Source organism: Bos javanicus, chromosome 11 (assembly GCF_032452875.1).
Source record: "Bos javanicus breed banteng chromosome 11, ARS-OSU_banteng_1.0, whole genome shotgun sequence".
Lineage (NCBI taxonomy): Eukaryota > Metazoa > Chordata > Mammalia > Artiodactyla > Bovidae > Bos > Bos javanicus.
In genome coordinates this window covers 46,678,146-46,696,751 of record NC_083878.1, presented here as the reverse complement: position 1 = coordinate 46,696,751, position 18,606 = coordinate 46,678,146, and the positions used below count along the sequence as shown (strand labels likewise).

At 43.1% G+C, this 18,606-nt stretch overlaps 2 long non-coding RNA genes and 1 other non-coding gene across 3 annotated transcripts; 2 read left to right on the top strand and 1 right to left on the bottom strand.

Annotated features, from left to right (window-relative positions):
• Positions 1-4,972: 4,972 nt before the first annotated feature.
• On the top strand, positions 4,973-15,027 carry LOC133257095 (uncharacterized). Its single transcript, XR_009739398.1, has 2 exons — positions 4,973-8,020; positions 10,007-15,027. It is a non-coding gene; the product is annotated as an uncharacterized LOC133257095 (long non-coding RNA).
• LOC133257096 (uncharacterized) lies at positions 9,791-18,346 on the bottom strand. Its single transcript, XR_009739400.1, has 2 exons — positions 17,896-18,346; positions 9,791-11,498 (listed from the first exon to the last, which is right to left on the bottom strand). It is a non-coding gene; the product is annotated as an uncharacterized LOC133257096 (long non-coding RNA).
• On the top strand, positions 14,436-14,508 carry TRNAG-CCC (transfer RNA glycine (anticodon CCC)). Its single transcript has one exon. It is a non-coding gene; the product is annotated as a tRNA-Gly (tRNA).
• Positions 18,347-18,606: the final 260 nt, after the last annotated feature.

The following is an 18,606-nucleotide window of genomic DNA, read 5'->3' as shown; positions in this document are numbered from 1 at the left end:
AACCACATGATTATTTCAGCATAGACAAAAAAACAGAATGTTAGAAGAGACTTCAATGTGCAAAAAAGAAAAATTCATTAATAATGCTACATTTAGGGAAAATTATACAAAAATTTAAAGTGTTAAACTTTTTAAAAACTTTTATTTTATATTGGAGCATAGCTGATTAACAATGTTGTGTTTGTTTCAGGTGTATAGTGAAGGGACATTCTCCCGTAAACTCCCCTCCCATCCAGGCCGCCACATAACATTGAGCAGAGTTCCCTGTGCTATACAGTAGGTCCTTGTTGGTTATCCATTTTACATATGGCAGAGTGTACATTTCCCTCCCAAACTCCCTATTCCGCCCCCCCCCCCAATAAAATTTTTAATTTTAAAGACTGAGTAGCAGACATGAAAAATGCTTAAAGCACACTCTTAGTTTTCATCTTAGAGGCTCAGAAAAGGGAAGGAGATTTCTGAGGTGCAAAGTTCTCAGAAGATGTGGACCTAGGATGCAAATTTCCCTCTTTGTTAAAAACAAAAAAAACCAACTCTGAGCAGATGGCTATGCCTCATGTTTGGATAATTCTACTGTGTGAGTAACAAACTGAGAAGCCTATGACTACATGTGTATAGTTTACAGTTCTCAGAAAAAATATCTGACCAAAAATGTTACTCTGGCACATACTAAATGAACTACATAGTGATTGCTGAGCAGAATAATAAGTAGACCCAAATGTTCACCTACTCTGTTCTCATGAGGAACAATGTATAACCATCAAGGCTTTAAGACTCAGTGGGGAGATTTTCTTTTCACAGGCTCTCCAGCCGTCTCTCATGCCCCTGATGCCATCAGCTCTTGACTCATCATTGTGGTCACCAGCCAACTCATTTTTGCCAATTACATCCACCAACTTCATGTCTGTGTAATTCTCCCTCAACCCAGAATTCTTTTCTTCTGGCCAGAAACTCATTTACCTTTGAGTTCAAAGGCCATATCCTCTGGGACACCTCCCTGATGATTCTCCATCAGTGTTAGAGCTTTCTCCCAGAGCTTCCCTGCCTTTTTGTTTTTATTTCCATGTGGGCTTCCTCTGTGGCTCAGTGGTAAAGAATCTGCCTGCAATTCAGGAGCCGCAGGAGACGTGGGTTTGATCCCTGGGTTGGAAAGATCCCCTAGAGGAGGAAATGGCAACCCACTCCAGTATGCTTGCCTGAAGAATCCCATGGACAGGGAAGCCTGGCAGGCCACAGTCCACAGGGTTGTAAAGAGTTGAATTGACTGAATTGACTTAGTACACAAGCATAGATACTGTGTTACGGTAAATTGAGATTCTATTTATTTCTTCATTATGACTGGGAGTTTCCCCAAATCAGAATCATGTTCAGTCAGTTCAGTTCAGTCGCTCAGTCATGTACGACTCTGCGACCCCATGAATCGTAGCACACCAGGCCTCCCTGTCCATCACCAACTCCTGGAGTTCACTCAGACTCACGTCCATCGAGTCAGTGATGCCATCCAGCCATCTCATCCTCTGTCGTCCCCTTCTCCTCCTGCCCCCAATCCCTCCTAGCATCAGAGTCTTTTCCATTGAGTCAACTCTTCACATGAGGTGGCCAAAGTACTGGAGTTTCAGCGTTAGCATCATTCATTCCAAAGAAATCCCAGGGCTGATGATCTCCTTCAGAATGGACTGGTTGGATCTCCTTGTAGTCCAAAGGACTCTCAAGAGTCTTCTCCAACACCACAGTTCAAAAGCATCAATTCTTCGGCTCTCAGCCTTCTTTACAGTCCAACTATCACAACCATACATGACCACAGGAAAAACCATAGCCTTGACTAGATGAACCTTTGTTGGCAAAGTAATGTCTCTGCTTTTGAATATGCTATCTAGGTTGGTCATAACTTTCCTTCCAAGGAGTAAGCGTCTTTTAATTTCATGGCTGCAATCACCATCTGCAGTGATTTGGAGCCCCCCAAAATAGTCAGCCACTGTTTCCACTGTTTCCCCATCTATTTCCCATGAAGTGATGGGACCAGATGCCATGATCTTAGTCTTCTGAATGTTGAGCTTTAAACCAATTTTTTCACTCTCTTCTTTCACTTTCATCAAGAGGCTTTTTAGTTCCTCTTCACTTTCTACCATAAGGGTGGTGTCATCTGCGTATCTGACGTTATTGATATTTCTCCCAGCAATCTCGATTCCAGCTTGTGCTTCTTCCAGCCCAGCATTTCTCATGATGTACTCTGCATATAAGTTAAATAAGCAGGGTGACAATATACAGCCTTGAAGGACTCCTTTTCCTATTTGGAACCAGTCTGTTGTTCCATGTCCAGTTCTAACTGTTGCTTCTTGACCTGTATACCAGACCACCTGACCTCTCAAGAGGCAGGTCAGGTGGTCTGGTATTTCCATCTCTTTCAGAATTTTCCACAGTTTATTGTGATCCACATATTCAAAGGCTTTGGCATAGTCAATAAAGCAGAAATAGATGTTTTTCTGGAACTCTCTTGCTTTTTCGATGATCCATCGGATTTTGGCAATTTTATCTCTGGTTCCTCTGCCTTTTCTAAAACCAGCTTGAACATCTGGAAGTTCACAGTTCATGTATTGCTGAAGCCTGGCTTGGAGAATTTTGAGCATTACTTTACTAGTGTGTGAGATGAGTGCAATTGTGTGATAGTTTGAGCATTCTTTGGCATTGCCTTTCTTTGGGATTGGAATGAAAACTGACCTTTTCCAGTCCTGTGGCCACTGCTGAGTTTTCCAAATTTGCTGGCATATTGAGTGCAGCACTTTCACAGCATCATCTTTCAGGATTTGAAAGAGCTCAACTGGAATGCCATCACCTCCACTAGCTTTGTTCATAGTGATGCTTTCTAAGGCCCACTTGACTTCACATTCCAGGAAGTCTGGCTCTAGGTGAGTGATCACACCATCGTGATTATCTTGGTCGTGAAGCTCTTTTTTGTACAGTTCTTCTGTGTATTCCTGCCACCTCTTCTTAATATCTTCTGCTTCTGTTAGCTCCATACCATTTCTGTCTTTTATCGAGCCCATCTTTGCATGAAATATCCCCTTGGTGTCTCTAATTTTCTTGAAGAGATCTCTAGTCTTTCCCGTTCTGTTGTTTTCCTCTATTTCTTTGCATTGATTGCTGAGGAAGGCTTTCTTATCTCTTCTTGCTATTCTTTGGAACTCTGCATTCAGATGCTTATATCTTTCCTTTTCTCCTTTGCTTTTCACTTCTCTTCTTTTCACAGCTATTTATAAGGCCTCCTCAGACAGCCATTTTGCTTTTCTGCATTTATTTTCCATGGAGATGGTCTCGATCTCTGTCTCCTGTATAATGTCACGAACCTCCATCCATAGTTCTTCAGGCACTCTATCTATCAGATCTAGTCCCTTAAATCTATTTCTCATTTCCACTGTATAATCATAAGGAATTTGATTTAGGTCATACCTGAATGGTCTAATGGTTTTCCCTACTTTCTTCAATTTAAGTCTGAATTTGGCAATAAGGAGTTCATGATCTGAGCCACAGTCAGCTCCTGGTCTTGTTTTTGTTGACTGTATAGAGCTTCTCCATCTTTGGCTGCAAAGAATATAATCAATCTGATTTCAGTGTTGACCATCTGGTGATGTCCATGTATAGTCTTCTCTTGTGTTGTTGGAAGAGGGTGTTTGCTATGACCAGTGCATTTTCTTGGTAAAACTCTATTAGTCTTTGCCCTGCTTCATCCTGTATTCCAAGGCCAAATTTGCCTGTTACTCCAGGTGTTTCTTGACTTCCTACTTTTGCATTCTAGTCCCCTATAATGAAAAGGACATCTTTTTTGGGTGTTAGTTCTAAAAGGTCTTGTAGGTCTTCATAGAACCGTTCAACTTCAGCTTCTTCAGCATTATTGGTTGCAGCATAGACTTGGATTACTGTGATATTGAATGGTTTGCCTTGGAAACGAACAGAGATCATTCTGTCGTTTTTGAGATTGCATCCAAGTACTGCATTTCGGACTCTTCTGTTGACCATGATGGCTACTCCATTTCTTCTAAGGGATTCGTGCCCACAGTAGTAGATTTAATGGTCATCGGAGTTAAATTCACCGAGTCCAGCATGGGCAGCTGCGACAGCACCCAGAGCGCGGCTGAGAGGAGCTACCACACGTCCAAGGTCAGGGGGTTGCTGTTGATCTGGAGTTGGATAAAGATGGTTTTAGATTTTGGCCACACACACAAACTCTGACCTTGGACAAATTACGGAGCCTCTCTGAACTTCTGTTCTTTCATCAGTATTCTAGAGGTTAAAGAAAATCTATTCATTAGGCTATTTGTCGGAGAAGGCAATGGCATCCCACTCCAGTACTCTTGCCTGGAAAATCCCATGGACGAAGGAGCCTGGTAGGCTGCAGTCCATGGGGTCGCTAAGAGTCGGACACGACTGAGCGACTTCACTTTCACTTTTCACTTTCATGCATTGGAGAAGGAAATGGCAACCCACTCCAGTGTTCTTGCCTAGAGAATCCCAGGGACAGGGGAGCCTGGTGGGCTGCCGTCTATGGGGTTGCACAGAGTCGGACACGACTGAAGCGACTTAGCAGCAGCAGCAGCAGCAAGCTATTTGTTGTTGTTGTTGTTTAGTCTCTAATCATGTCTGACTGTTTTGTGACCCCGTAGACTGTAGCCCGACTGTAGTCTATGAGATTTTCCAGACAAGAATACTGGAGTGGGTTGCCACTCCCTTCTCCAGAGGATCCTCCTAATACAGGGGTTGAACCCATGGCTCTTGCATTGGCAGGTGGGTTCTTTACCACCGAGCCATCCGGGAAGCCCTTATTAGCCTATTAGGCTATTAGCACATGCTTATTAGCACATGCTAAATGTCCAACAAATTTTAGCTATGCACTCAGGAAATGAACACCTGGTTAGACCAAGACCAAAGTCTTTTTTGTTATTTTTTTAAGCTTTTTTTTTTTTTTTTTCAGGGGAGGTGTGCTGAGCTGGGTCTTTGTTGCAGCACGAGGACTTCCTCTAGTTGCAGCAAGTAAGGACTACTCTTCATTGAGGTGTATGGACTTACTTGCCCCGTGGCATGTGTGATCTTAATTCCCTGACCAGGTATCGAACCTGTGTCCCCTGCATTGGAAGGCAGATTCTTAACTATGGACCACCAGGGTAGTCCAGAGACCAAAATCTTTTGAATCCCAGATCAGTGATGCACTTCCTGGGCCAGGAAGAGGTGTGTGAAGCACAGATCTTCCTGCTCCTTGAGCCAACATGAGTCCAGCTCTGAAAATGTTGCTTCTCCTATCCCCTGGGAGCCCTCAGGCACTGGGGAAATCCCTTCACCCATCTCCTTCTGCCCCCACAGCAAGGAAGGCCCAGGAATAGATCATTGTAGGAGCAGGAGTCAGAGTCCCGAGCCACTGTCCAGGTTCCCACTTTCTCCCTGTCCTGACCAAAAGACAGTGAGTCACTACCACATCATCCATGACACCCACTGGTCTTGGAGCCAACGATCTCATGACATGAAGAAACTGTCTTTCTGAGAAGAATCTATTCCAAGTAACCAAAAAATTGCTTCTCGACGTCTACTACCATTTCTCTGAACTTAAGTTACCTCTAAGTGACCCCTTAATCCTGACATTACATACTGGGGACCTCATCTACCATGTTACTGAGAGGAATCGGGACATTTCTCAGGAACTTTCTTGACTTCCTTCCTCAGAACTGCAGTTGAAACATAACAACACATAACAATAAAAATCACACAGCCTGAAATCAGAATGGACCCAGAGATGAGGCTGGTTTCCATCTGTTAGTAGCTGAGTAATTTTTAGCACATTTTCTAAACTCTAGCCACTTATCTGGGCCACTAATCAGTGAAATCAGGTTTTAAAAAAACACCTTCAAGATGCTATGAGGATTAAATACAATAACGTGGTGAAGAACCACAAACTCTGTAGGTACTCATATATCAATTATCCACTTGTCTCCCTTTCAAAATACTGTTGTTTCTTCCTTTGTGTCCCTGAAGTTCCAGCTGTTAGATGGACTGCCTTCCCTCCCTGTCAAGTCACCTCAGTTGTGTCTGACTCTTTGAGACCCTATGGACTGTAGCCCACCTGGCTCCTCTGTCCATGGGATTCTCTAGGCAAGAATACTGGAGTGGGTAACCATGCCCTCCTCCAGGGGATCTGCCTGACCCAAGGATTGAAGCTGGATCTCTTGTGTCTCCTGCATTGGCAGGTGGGCGTTAGACACAGGACAACAAGGGAAGTCCCTGGACAAGTAGCTCTAATAATCCAGCATATTGGATAAACAATTCTAATTGGGGGAGAGGAAGGGTATAAAAATGGTCTTTCTTTTATGAAGTAATAGTGATATTAAATAGAATTTGCTATTTTTATTAAGGTCTTTGTTAAAAGTAAAAGAGGATTTCCCCAATTAAAACAATTATTGGCGTGAATTATTCAAAAGTCTGTGAATAGTTGTTTTAAATAATCACTCGGATCATAGAAAACCTCCTGCCCCCAACCCACTTTCAGTCTAAAAATGTTAATACCTCATTGGTAAAAATGTGTTACCTCTTTCTAACTGCAAAAGGAGACCATCTTGCTCGTAATGCTAACCTGGGTCTTCACCACAGGGTACCCACCTGTTCAGACCACTCCATGAATTCCCACATGTGTCACATGGATCTTTTACTGTCTCTACATTTATCTTTATTATTATGATTATTTGGGGGGCCACACTATGTGACTTGTGGGATCTTAGTTCCCTGACCAGGGACTGAACCCTGGTCCTCAGTGGTGAAAGCTCAGAGTCCTAACCACTGGACCACCAGGGAAGTCCCTTGACCATTTTGAAAACTCTCCACACTCCCCATTCCTTAGGTTTGTTTTGCTCCCTCAAACTGCCAGGTCCTCCTTCTTGCCTCTATTCACCTGCTGAAATCATGGTGGATCCTCCAAGCCCCCACAGAATGCTGCTTCCTCCATGAAGCCTTCATGATGCCCCAGCCATTCACAGTCTCTTTCTCCTCACAGGCTGTTTGGGCCTTTCCAGCAGCACCAAACCTGGCTTATTTGAGCTTGGTAGTCACCCTCTGCTTGGAGGAGGAGTGAGTAGGGATGATGACAAATATAGGCTTTTGGTCAGGGAGGTCTGAACTGGAATCCAGTCTACAGCATTAGTCCTCAAGGCAAGTGACCTAACTTCTCTGAACCTTGGTTTCTTCATTTGTATGATACTGTAGGGCTGCACCCTGCAGCAGGCCTTACAAGGTCTGAGCTTGCCCAGCTACAAGATCGAAGAAAGAGCCTGGAGTTAGCAACAGAGACATCGGTGGTTTGATGGATGGGGGAACTTACACATCTGAAGCAAGGTCCTGGAGCAACACCCCACCATGTGTGACACAGGACAGGACATGGTGGCCATCTTGTCTCCCAAGGGAAGGGGAAATGGCCAGTTATAGGGGAATTGATGTAAGGTGGCTTCACTAGTTACCGGGGAAACCAGCAGAAGGGCATGCTCCTCACCACCACTTTGATAAGCTATCACTAGCTAGGGCCTGGGGCAGGTACCTAGGGACACAGGTGTAAGTGAAGCAGGCACTGGTCAGGCATGGTCCAGAGAGTAAGAGAACTGCCATCTTGAGTGGCCAGATCATACAGGTAGGTTCTGAAAGTGCCCCTGATGTGAGGCACCCTGAGGTAATATACTCAACACAGAGCCTTCAAGGTCAACCATTAGGCAGAGGTAATCAGTATTAAGATGAGGACCTACTCCTTCCATCTCCCACCACATCTAGCCCTTAGCTTGGTGAGCTTCTGTCCTGGTACCACATCATGACATTTTCTGCTTCTTTTTTCTTTCTCCTGAGACAGGACTCAATTAGCCCCTGATGGTGTGAATACAGATGGATCTAACCACAAAATGGGGCTGCCCAGGTGGCTCAGACAGTAAAGAATCCATCTGCAATGTGCGAGACCTTGGTTCCATCCCTTGGATGGGAAGATCCTCTGGAGAAGGAAATGGTAACCCATTCGAGTATTTTTTAATGGAGAATCCCATGGACGGAGGAGCCTGGTGGGCTACTGTCCGTGGGGTTACAGTGTTGGACATGATGGAGTGACTGAGTGTGTGCATGTGCATGCAGAAACAAAACATCTCCAGCTTTAAAGAAAGAACAGAATGCTATAGTGGAATAGTGGAATGCTCCTTCCTCTGTGAGTGGCCTTTCTCTCTATCCTTTTTTTCTCTTGATTCTTTTCCCCTCAGTTTGCCCCCACCCCTCCCCCATGCCTGCCAAAAGCCTCCCCTGATTTCTATCCATTTCTCCAACCTTCCTGTCAGTTCTGGAAACTACCTGATAATTTTTTCAGTTCATTACCTTTCTATTTCCATTAGTCTGAGTTCCCTTCCATTACTTTCCCCACAGAACCTGGCTGATAAAGACAGACCTGTCAACAGTGACTGACTTTTCATACTATGATTGTCAACACTTCACCTGCCGTGCAGGCATTTGTAGTCACAAGACGTGTGACAGCTCTCACCGGCAGTCCATGAGCCAATTTCAAATCTCAGAGTATATTTTTATATTTCAATAGCATAATTATGTGCTTATTTTTAGATGTAATATTGGGTTTGCCAATAAGTTAGTTCAGGTCCTTCCATAGCATCTTCTGGAAAAACCAAAAGCAAACATTTTGACCAACCCAAATAGAAACAGAAACTTATGATTTATGTTAAAGTTATTATAACTTTAACTTATGATTTCAAGGATGTCATTGGAGGAAGAAGCTAAAGTCGATAATTCCTGTTTTAAATATATGCCTGTAGTGTAGCTTCTTTTTTGTTTTCTTTCCACCAACCAAACATGCTTCCCGCTAAGGAGAAATCTTCCACTGATCATGTCTGGGAAGGAAGTAGGGCTTTGCTTTCCATTTCATAACTTGAAAGAACCAAATACTCCCTTCCTCTTCCCTAGACAGTGAAGCTGGGACAGGCACATGACCAAAGACGGGACGATTGGATGCTCCGACTGAGGACTTTGAACTCAAGGGAGTGATGCAAAGAAACAGAAAGTATTGTTACTTCACTCAGTATAAATATCATATGATATCATTTATATGCAGAATCAAAAAAATGGTGTAAATGAACTTATTTACAAAAACAGAATTAGAGTCACAGATGTAAAAAACATAGTTACCAAAGGAAAGGGCATGCATGCTATGTCGCCTCAGTTCTGTCTGACTCTGTGCAACCCTATGGACTGTGGGCCACCAGTCTCCTCTGTCCATGGGATTCTCCAGGCAAGAATACTGGAGTGGATTGCTATGCCCTCCTCCAGGAGATCTTCCCTACTCAGGAATCAAACCTGCATGTCTGATGACTGGGATTGACATATACACATTACTATATATAAAATAGATAACTAATAAGAACCTTCCTCTCTATAGCATAAGGAACTCTAATCAATACTCTACTCAGTGGAACTCTACTCAATATTCATTAAAGTAACAACTTTAATGGGAAAAGAATCTAAAAAGGAGTGGATATGTGTATATGTATAAGTGATTCACTTTCTTGTACAGCAGAAACTAACATGACATTGTAAGCCAATTATACTTTAGTAATTTTTTTTATGCATTGGAGAAGGAAATGGCAACCCACTCCAGTGTTCTTGCCTGGAGAATCCCAGGGACGGAGAGCCTGGTGGGCTGCTGTCTATGGGGTTGCACAGAGTCGGATACGACTGAAGTGACTTAGCAGCAGCAGCAGCAGCAATTTTTTTTTTTTTAAAAAAAAGCATTATCTGTGGCAGCAATAACAACTGCTGTTATCCTGTACATGCCAAGCCACTTCAGTCCTATCCAACTCTTTGCGACCCCATGGACTATAGTCTATAGACTCCCTTGTCCATGGGATTCTCCAGGCAAGAATACTGGAGTGGGTTACCATGCCCCACTGCAGGGCATCTTCCTGACCCAGAGATTGAACCTGCATCTCCTGCATTGCAGGCAGATTCTTTACTGCTGAGCCACTGGGGAAGCCGCTGTTATCCTAATCACCCCGGCTATGGGTAAGCATCTGAGGACATGAAGCACTGAATGAGATCAATGTCAAAGTAATTTGCCCACAGTCACAGAACTATTGGAGAGCTGAGTTTATGGTGGGACAAGACTTCTGCCCAACATTCCTTGCTTGGGTCCAGTGCTCTGCCAACTATACCCTCTCCATGGGAAGATATCAGACTTGTCACTGTGAGTCAGCCACCACATGAGCATGAGTTCTACATATGCTGATTCTAAATTAGGCTCCAAGCTGCAAGGTGGAAACCCAGGAAGGAACATGGACTTCCCTCAAGAAGAATGCAAGAACGTTGACTCGATTTTCAAATACCATGGGATAAGACCCAGCAAAGCCTGCACAGTCAGGGTGGGTGACAGATGGATGAAAGCGGGAGGCAACCACCTGAGTAGTGCTTTGCCTGCTCTCTGTGGTCTTAACAAATCATGTCTGGTTACTATGATTCTGTAGGCATGGGAAGGGGCAGTGTACATGGTAGCCTGGCTCCTCAGCCTCATTTTTAGCTTCCTTCCAGCTTGTCCTTGCAGAATCTGGGAAGCTGAAAACACAACTCTTAGACTCCCTTAGATTTTCGGTGACATCAAATCTGCCAATAAGACACATCCACAGGAGACCTGAATTTAGAATGCATTATGTGGGGAGAGTCATCCATTCTCTTCAGGCTTCTCAGGTGGCTTAGTGGTAAAGAATCCACCTGCCAGTGCAGGAGATACAGGAGACCCAGGCTCAATTTCTGGGTCAGAAAGATCTCTTGGGGAAGGAAATGGCAACCCACTCCAGTATTCTTGCCTGGAGAATTCCATGGACCGAGGAGCATGGTGGAATACAGTCCATGGGGTGGCAAAGAGTTGGACATGACTGAGGATTAAATCACATCATAAGAGCACATGGGAGCCATTGAAGAATAGGTACAATACTATCCAGATGTAGCAGTGCGGATCAAGGTGTAGAACAAGGCCAAATGCTGTCAGGAGGCTGGTTGGGAAGTTGTCTCAAGTAACCCATGGATGCTGAGACAAGGTTCTGAACTGTGATGATGACCATCAGGATGGACAGAAGACCCGGGAGATATTTAAGAGATAAAATCAATAGCACGTAGTGACTACTGAATATGGAACATGACTCTTGAATATGGAAGGACAGTAGCAATCAAGGATATTCTTATTTGGGGGCGTAGATAACAAGGGGAACACTAGAACCATTTATCGAGAAAGAAGATACAAGAAGAAGGAGGAACAGATTGTTCCTGAGGGTAGTGGAGAGAGAAGAGACTTAACTTAATTCAAGTTAAGTCCTGTTGTGTTGGCATGTGAATGACCAGTGGAGGTGTCCAGTTGGCAGTTGTACATACATACCTGGAATTTAAAAGGCTGCACTAGAGATAAAGATCCGTAAGTGATGGTTAAAGCCTGAGAGAGATACCTGAAAGAGAGTATAGAGTGAAGGGCAACCCAACATTTCAGAACTTACTATTATTATTATTTTACTTTATTTTATTGATGTATAGTTGATTTACAGTGTTGTGCTAATTTCCACTGTACAGCAATGTCATTCAGTTATACACATGCATATATTCCTTTTCACATTCTTTTCCAATATGGTTTATCACAGGATATTGAATATAGTTCCTCATAGCAGTTATTAGTTTGTAATGTCATTTAAAAAAATGATCTGTTTCCTATGTTGGGTTATGAACTCTAATATTTTTTTCTTTGAGTCTTTTATCTACAATAGTACCTTAATGGAGTAAGAGCTCAAAAAGTTGGAATAAATAAATCAATAATGAATTAAGTTAGTAATTTTAAAAGGGAAAGGTTTTAAATAGCTAGAAAAATACATCTTCCTCATGCTCTCAAGAAGAGGCACCAGTGAAGAGAGAATGAGGAAACATATAGGATTCATGAAAAAGGAAAATCAGACATGGGAGGGGCACCAATCTGGGCCTGAGTGATATTTCCAAGTGCAAGATGCAAGTGCTCAGTCATGTCCAACTCTTTGCAACCCCATGGACTGTAACCTACCAGGCTCCTCTGTCCATGGAATTTTCCGGGCAAGAATACTGTACTGGGTTGCTGTTTCCTTCTCTGAGGGATCTTCCAGACCCAGAGACTGAACCCTTGTTTCCTACACTGGCAGACAGGTTCTTTATCACTGAGCCACCTGGGAAGGGGTAAGAGGCCTCTGAATATATTTGCCTCAAGGCCTTGACCAATCAGGGCACCAGAGAGGCTCACAGGAACCCAGAACGGATGCTCATGGACCACCTGGAAGGAGGCGCCCTCCTTGAAGTCCCTAGTTCCCATTACCAACCAGTAACAGCTGTATCTCTCAGATACTGTTCCTGGTCTTTCTATGACCTTATTTAGAGATTGATTCAGAAAGTAAATCTCCTATATTTACTAACCCCTGGTAAAGTAAAACTTCCTTTTCTTTGTTCTAAAAATGTCTCATCTAAGTTTCAACGAGTGTCACGTCTGAAATGCTGTCCACTTCCCTTTACTTCATCGCTTCCTGAGCTGCATCCAAACCGAGATATCCTAGAAGCTGCCTCCAAGCCTCACACAGTTCAGTGAACCAAGGGACCCATAGACAGCAATTACAAGTGTTTGTCATTGACCTTGAGGTCAAGCAAGTAGGAGAGGTCATACACCGATCAGAAGTTCTCCAGGGGGCCATATAGCTTCCCTGGTGGCTCAGTGGTAAAGAATCCACCTGCCAATGCAGGTTTGATCCCTAGGTTGGGAAGATATCCTGGAGAAGGAAATGGCAACTCACTCCAATATTCTTGCCTGGAAAATTCCATGGACAGAGGAGCCCGATGGGCTACAGTCCATGAGATCGTGAAAGAGTCAGACACGACTTAGTGACTAAAACAACAATATGGGAAATAATTTCTATGAAAACCCTGGCAGTTATTTTGCAAAATCCCATATCCCACAGTGATGGTTTGCAAGTCCTAACATGCTTTTCTCCATCTGCTATTCAGCAAAGCTAATTCTAAAGCTTATTCTAGCAAGCATTAATCCAATAAAATTGATCTGGGTTTACCCAGTTTGACACAACGACCACTGTACCCTCCTTTCCTTTGGAGGAACAATTTGTGACAATAAATCCCCATTTCCTCTTCACACCATTTATTCTCCACCTAACAGCCCTACTTTTTATCTCAGATTTTGTGTCTAAGGAAATTACAGTCAGTGTATATTTGCTTTATGTTTATTCTCCATTTCTTGCCACTGGAATTTATTCCTTAATACATCCTAATACTTAAAACAGGATCATACACAAAGCAAATGCTCCACAGTTATTTTTTAAATGGATGACTCTATCTTTTCATTCTCTTTACTAAATACCTTTTAAATATTTATTTGTTTATTTGGCTTCCCTCAGCATGTGGGATACTTGCAACACATGGGATTCAGTTTCCCAATCAGGAATCGAACCCAGGCCTCTTGCTTTAGGAGTTTGGAGCCTTAGCCACTGGACCACTAGGATAGTCCCTTTTTTCTAAGTGTTCTTTCAATTTTCCTCTGGGCTGAAACCTGGCTGTCCTTGGGGTGTCACAGTTACCCTGAAGCTTTCTCAAGAGAAAGAACTCAAGCCTTTACCCTCAGATATCTCTCAGCCTAGAAGTTGGGGGCCAGCATCAGGTCCCCTCTTTGCTGATAATACAATATGTCATTAGCAACTTTGTTAGATGAAAACCCACCAAAACAAACAAAAGCCCCGTTCTTTGATCGTTAGACCATGGTATACCTCTCTTTGTAACTTTCAACTATTGATCTCTTGATCAGCCCGCTCCACTTCTTAAATATTTGGCAACTGGAACCAAGTCTTCCTCTTTGACCTAAACCTAGGGAACCTGGACATCCATTTGGATGACCAGCACCACAGCCTTCAGCCTTTTGCCTTTCTCACCTCCAGTCACTTCTGCTTCTACTTTCTTTTCTATCTACCCGCTGGGTCACACCCTGTGCCTTGTCATCACTCTTAACCTCTTCACATCTAACATGTTCAAACATCCTACTCTCTGACCACAACAGACCATCTTTGTGGCCTCCCTCCCTCCTCTCTTTCTCCCTCTGTTCCTCACTCTCTCCAGCATCCCCACTATTTGTGTATTTCAGCCACCAGAGATCTCTAACCCTTTGGTCGACTTGACTTCATCATTTCCTCCAATTTTTATTTCTTTTCAGCCCCCCACCAATTTGACAAGCTTTTGTCAATTACTCCCCCCTGCTTGGCCCCTCTGCCCTCTCATTGCTCTTCCTGGCAAAGTTCTGGATCTGTCTAATATCTGCCCTCTCAAGTCCTACACCAAAGTCAATGAGCACTTTAAGAGAACATGGACTCAAGACTTCCCTGGTGGTTCAGTGGCTAAGACTCTGCACTCCCAATGCAGGGGGCCTGGGTTCAATCCCTGGTTGGGGAACTAGATCCCACACAATGCAACTGAGACCCAGCACAGCCAAATAAATATTAAAAAAAAAAATAAAAAGAGAACATGGACCCCAATGCACATTGATGATACAAAAACCAACTGGCCTTTATGGTTGCTTAGCAACCCTTCCATGGTTCCATAATTTGATGGCTATCCCATCCCCACAGGAAATTATCCTCCTGTTCTTCAGTGTTCTACCCTACTTCCTCTTCCCTCACTTTAGATCAGAGTAACAGAAGACTTTCTTAACCACCAATCAACCCACTTTAAAACCTATTGAATCTTTATTCTTTTCTTCTCTCCTGTCATCCAGTAGAAGAAAGATTCCCACTCTTATCCAAGGTCAGTCTCTACAGTTTTACTCTGAGTACCATCCCATTCAGCCTCCTCAAGGCTCTTCTCTCATCAGTCATTCTCCATCACTTTGTGACTCCCTGTGTGCCTTGCCCCATGCTAATAGCTTGGGGGTGTTAACTTACTCAGTCTTCCTCCAAAAGACTGTGGTCAGTCTATGGTGTGGTGGTCACTCATAGTATATACCCCCTTAACTAGTCCAAGTTTATATGTAGTGGGAGAAATACATTTTATGCTCCTTATTCCAGTATCATTAAATAAAATTCTATTTAGTCCCCTTTCCCATTTTTTCTGGTAAAATTAAGCCAAAGGCCTGCTGTTTGCTTATTATACAAATAATATGCCCCTCAGTGCTAGTCTTCATAATGAACAAACAAAAAATCTCAGCAATACCAGCAGTGTTCACTTCCCCCAACAGCTTCCATAGGAGAAAGAATGGTTATACAACAGAAACCAATTCAAAGGATCCATGTTGAGAAACATTAAGTTAAGAATAGCCACAAGACTCTCATTGTTTTTCTGTGCATTATGGTGATCTGTATGAATATTCATTACTATCTCCAACTTTTCTGTTCTTAGTTAAAATAAATATGCCCTTGCAAGCAATATTTGAACAAAAAGATCTTAGACAGCATTGAAGCCTTCAGAAGTTGCTGTGTCCTCTAAAATTAAGCTAGAAAAAGACAGCTGTAATTTGAGGGTGTTGTTTTAAGGGCTAATGTGTTGCTCTTCTTTAGAAACATGCCCCCATATTCTTTGAGACTTTTCTCATTAAGAGATGGAGTCAAATTTCCCTTCCTTTGAATGTGGGCTGACATTAGTGATGCACTTCTAATGAATACAGTGAGGTAGGAGTGATGCTGAATGACTCCTAAAGCCAGTCATCAGAAGTTATACAGCTTCCAGGACTTCTGTGGTGGTCCAGTGGTTAAGAGTCTCCCTGCCAATGCAGGGGACACCGGTCTGATCCCTGGTTTGTGAAAATCCCACGTGCCTCAGGGCAACTAATCTCTTGTGCCACAACTACTGAGCCCACACACCCATAGCCTGTGCTCTGCAACCAAAGAAGCCACCACAAAGAGAAGCCTGGTCACCACAACTAGAGCGTAGCCCCTACTCTATGCTACTAGAGAAAGCCTGCACACAGCAATGAAGACCCAGTGCAGCCAAAAATTAATTAATTAATTTTAAAAAAGGTTATGCAGCTTCTGCCTGGCTCTCTCACTCTTGGAACCCAGTCACCATACTGTAAGGAAGCTCAGCCAGCATGGAGAAACCATGCAAAGGTGTTTTGGGAAACAATCCCACTGAGGTCCAGCAAAAAGCCGGTATTACCTCCCTACCTGTGAGTGATGGAGTACCCAGGAACTCCAGCTCCTTCAGTTGACACTGTGTGTACAAGAAACAAAAGTTTCCCTCGAGCCCTGCTCAGTTGTAGACTCACAAGCAGAATAAGTATGGCCTCCAATTTTTTTTTCTTTCTTTCTTTAAGGCACTATATTTCAGGATAGTTTATTTCACAACAATGGATTAATGAAAGTGTTGCCTTGAAAATAATGCTGAAAAAGCATTTCCAGATCCTTAAGTGATATAAAGATCTGAAAGATTTCTTGTTAAGACTGAGGAAGGTTGTTGGCACTTTTGTTTCAAATGTGTCATGGAAAGATAAAAGAATATGACTCCCTGACATTTGTAATTAAAAAAAATGGGTAAGTCTATTTCATTCAATTTACTCAGATGGGAGGTAGCAGAGAAGAAATTTAAAGATATGTTTTCTCCAAAACTCATGTCCTTACCCAAAAACCCATACAGTACCCCCACTCTGTTTTTTAAAGATTTTTTTTCTGATGTGGAGCATTTTTAAAGTCTTTATCAAATTTGTTACAACACTGCTTCTGTTTTATGCTTTGTATTTTTGAGCTGCAAGTCACGTGGGATCTTAGCTCCCCAACCAGGGATTGAACCTGCACACGCTGCATTGGAAAGCGAAGTCTTAACACCTGGACCAGTCTCACTCTGCATACAATTAATCACCCAAATCCATAGACTCTACCTTCTTACTTAATTACTTAAATTCCTTAAATTAATTTACTTCTCTCAAACCCCTGCAACAGTCATTGGGCACTCATCTCTCAGCTGGATTGGACAAGAGCAATGCTGGAGCAAGGAAAAACCACTTGAGAGGCTGTGCCAACATCTGTTCCCCAGCCAGCAGCCAGCAGCCACTGTTTTCAGAGATAAACCTGATCATCTCATTCCCCTGCTTGAAATCACCCATAGGGGCCTCTTGCTGAAGAGCAGGCTTTCAGCATGCCATAATTAAGTTCATGATCTGGCCCCTGTTTTCTTTCAAGCCACATCCTTGCCTCATCCTCTTTCGTTATATGCCTTGCTCCAGCCACTTGTGGCTTCTTGGAGAGAATTAGCAAAAGGCTTCCTTTCCTGATTTTGTTCTCATCAGCTGGAAAGTCATTAAAGATACTGGATTTTTTTTAGTACAAGGCACTTTATTGCCAACTGTCAAAACAATCTCATAGTAAATAATAAAGAGTATGATATGACTTCCCTGGTGGTTCAGTGGTTAAGAATTTCCCTGCCAGTGCAAGGGTCACAGGTTCAATCCCTGGTCTGGGAAGATTTCACATGCCGAGGGGCCACTACCAAGCCCTTGCGACTAGAGCCTGTGCTCCACAGCAAGAGAAGCCACCTCACTGGGAAGCCCTCAAACTGCCCCTAGAGAGTAGCTCCTGCTCTCCACAACTAGAGAAAACCTACAAACAGCAATGAAATCCCAGCACAGCCAAAACTTAATTAATTAATAATTTTAAAAAATAAAGAGTATAATATTGAAATGTGAGTGGGACCCCTGGAGTCAAGGCATAAAGCCTACATAACTATATGAGGTGATCCTAGCAGCTTACATTCATTTGTGAGCATATGGGAATGAAAATGCCAAAGTCTTCATCCCTTAGGAGCTCAGTCTGGTGCCATAAAATAAGAATGTTGATAGAGGCAAGTATCCACCTGCTGCCAGCAGAGTACTGCGGGTAAGAATGGGCTCTCCCACACCCACATTCATTCTCTCTTCAGGATCTCTTCAGGGTGGAAATTCCTAACCCTTTGGTTAAGTGGTTGGTCCTAGCTTAGGAAATGCCACCCACAAGATACAACAAAAGTGTACCCACGAACAACACAATAAGGAGAGACACCCTATCTCCAGAACAGGAAAGCATGCTTATAACATTAGCCTGAACCATCACCCAAAAAACATGCCTCTCCCTGCACTAGTCAGTCCCTGGGCAAAGCACCTCCTGCCCCAGTGGAGTCTATTCTAGTGAATTCTCAGAACAAAGCTTCCCTGAATTTCCATGCTGGTCACCCCTTTGGCCTCTCTCGCAGGACTTATGGGGAAGTAATGACTGATGAGCAGCCTCTCATAATGAGGATGATTTTCCGTCTTCTATGACTAATAAGCCTGAGCAGAGAATGACATCTTGGGTCACATTTGAGGCACATATTTATGTACAGGAGAGTTATGTTTTTATTCTTAACTTCCTATTTTAGTCATTCCTTTTTTTGTCATGGAAATAAACCCATACAAAGTGTCATGTAGTCTGATTGGGACCTAATTTCTGTGGGGGCTAATGCTGAAGGAAGTTTGATGTACATTGGGGATCCTTAGAGTCTTTCTTACCAAGAATCAAGTAGAGGCTTATTAGAAATTCAGGTTCCTCG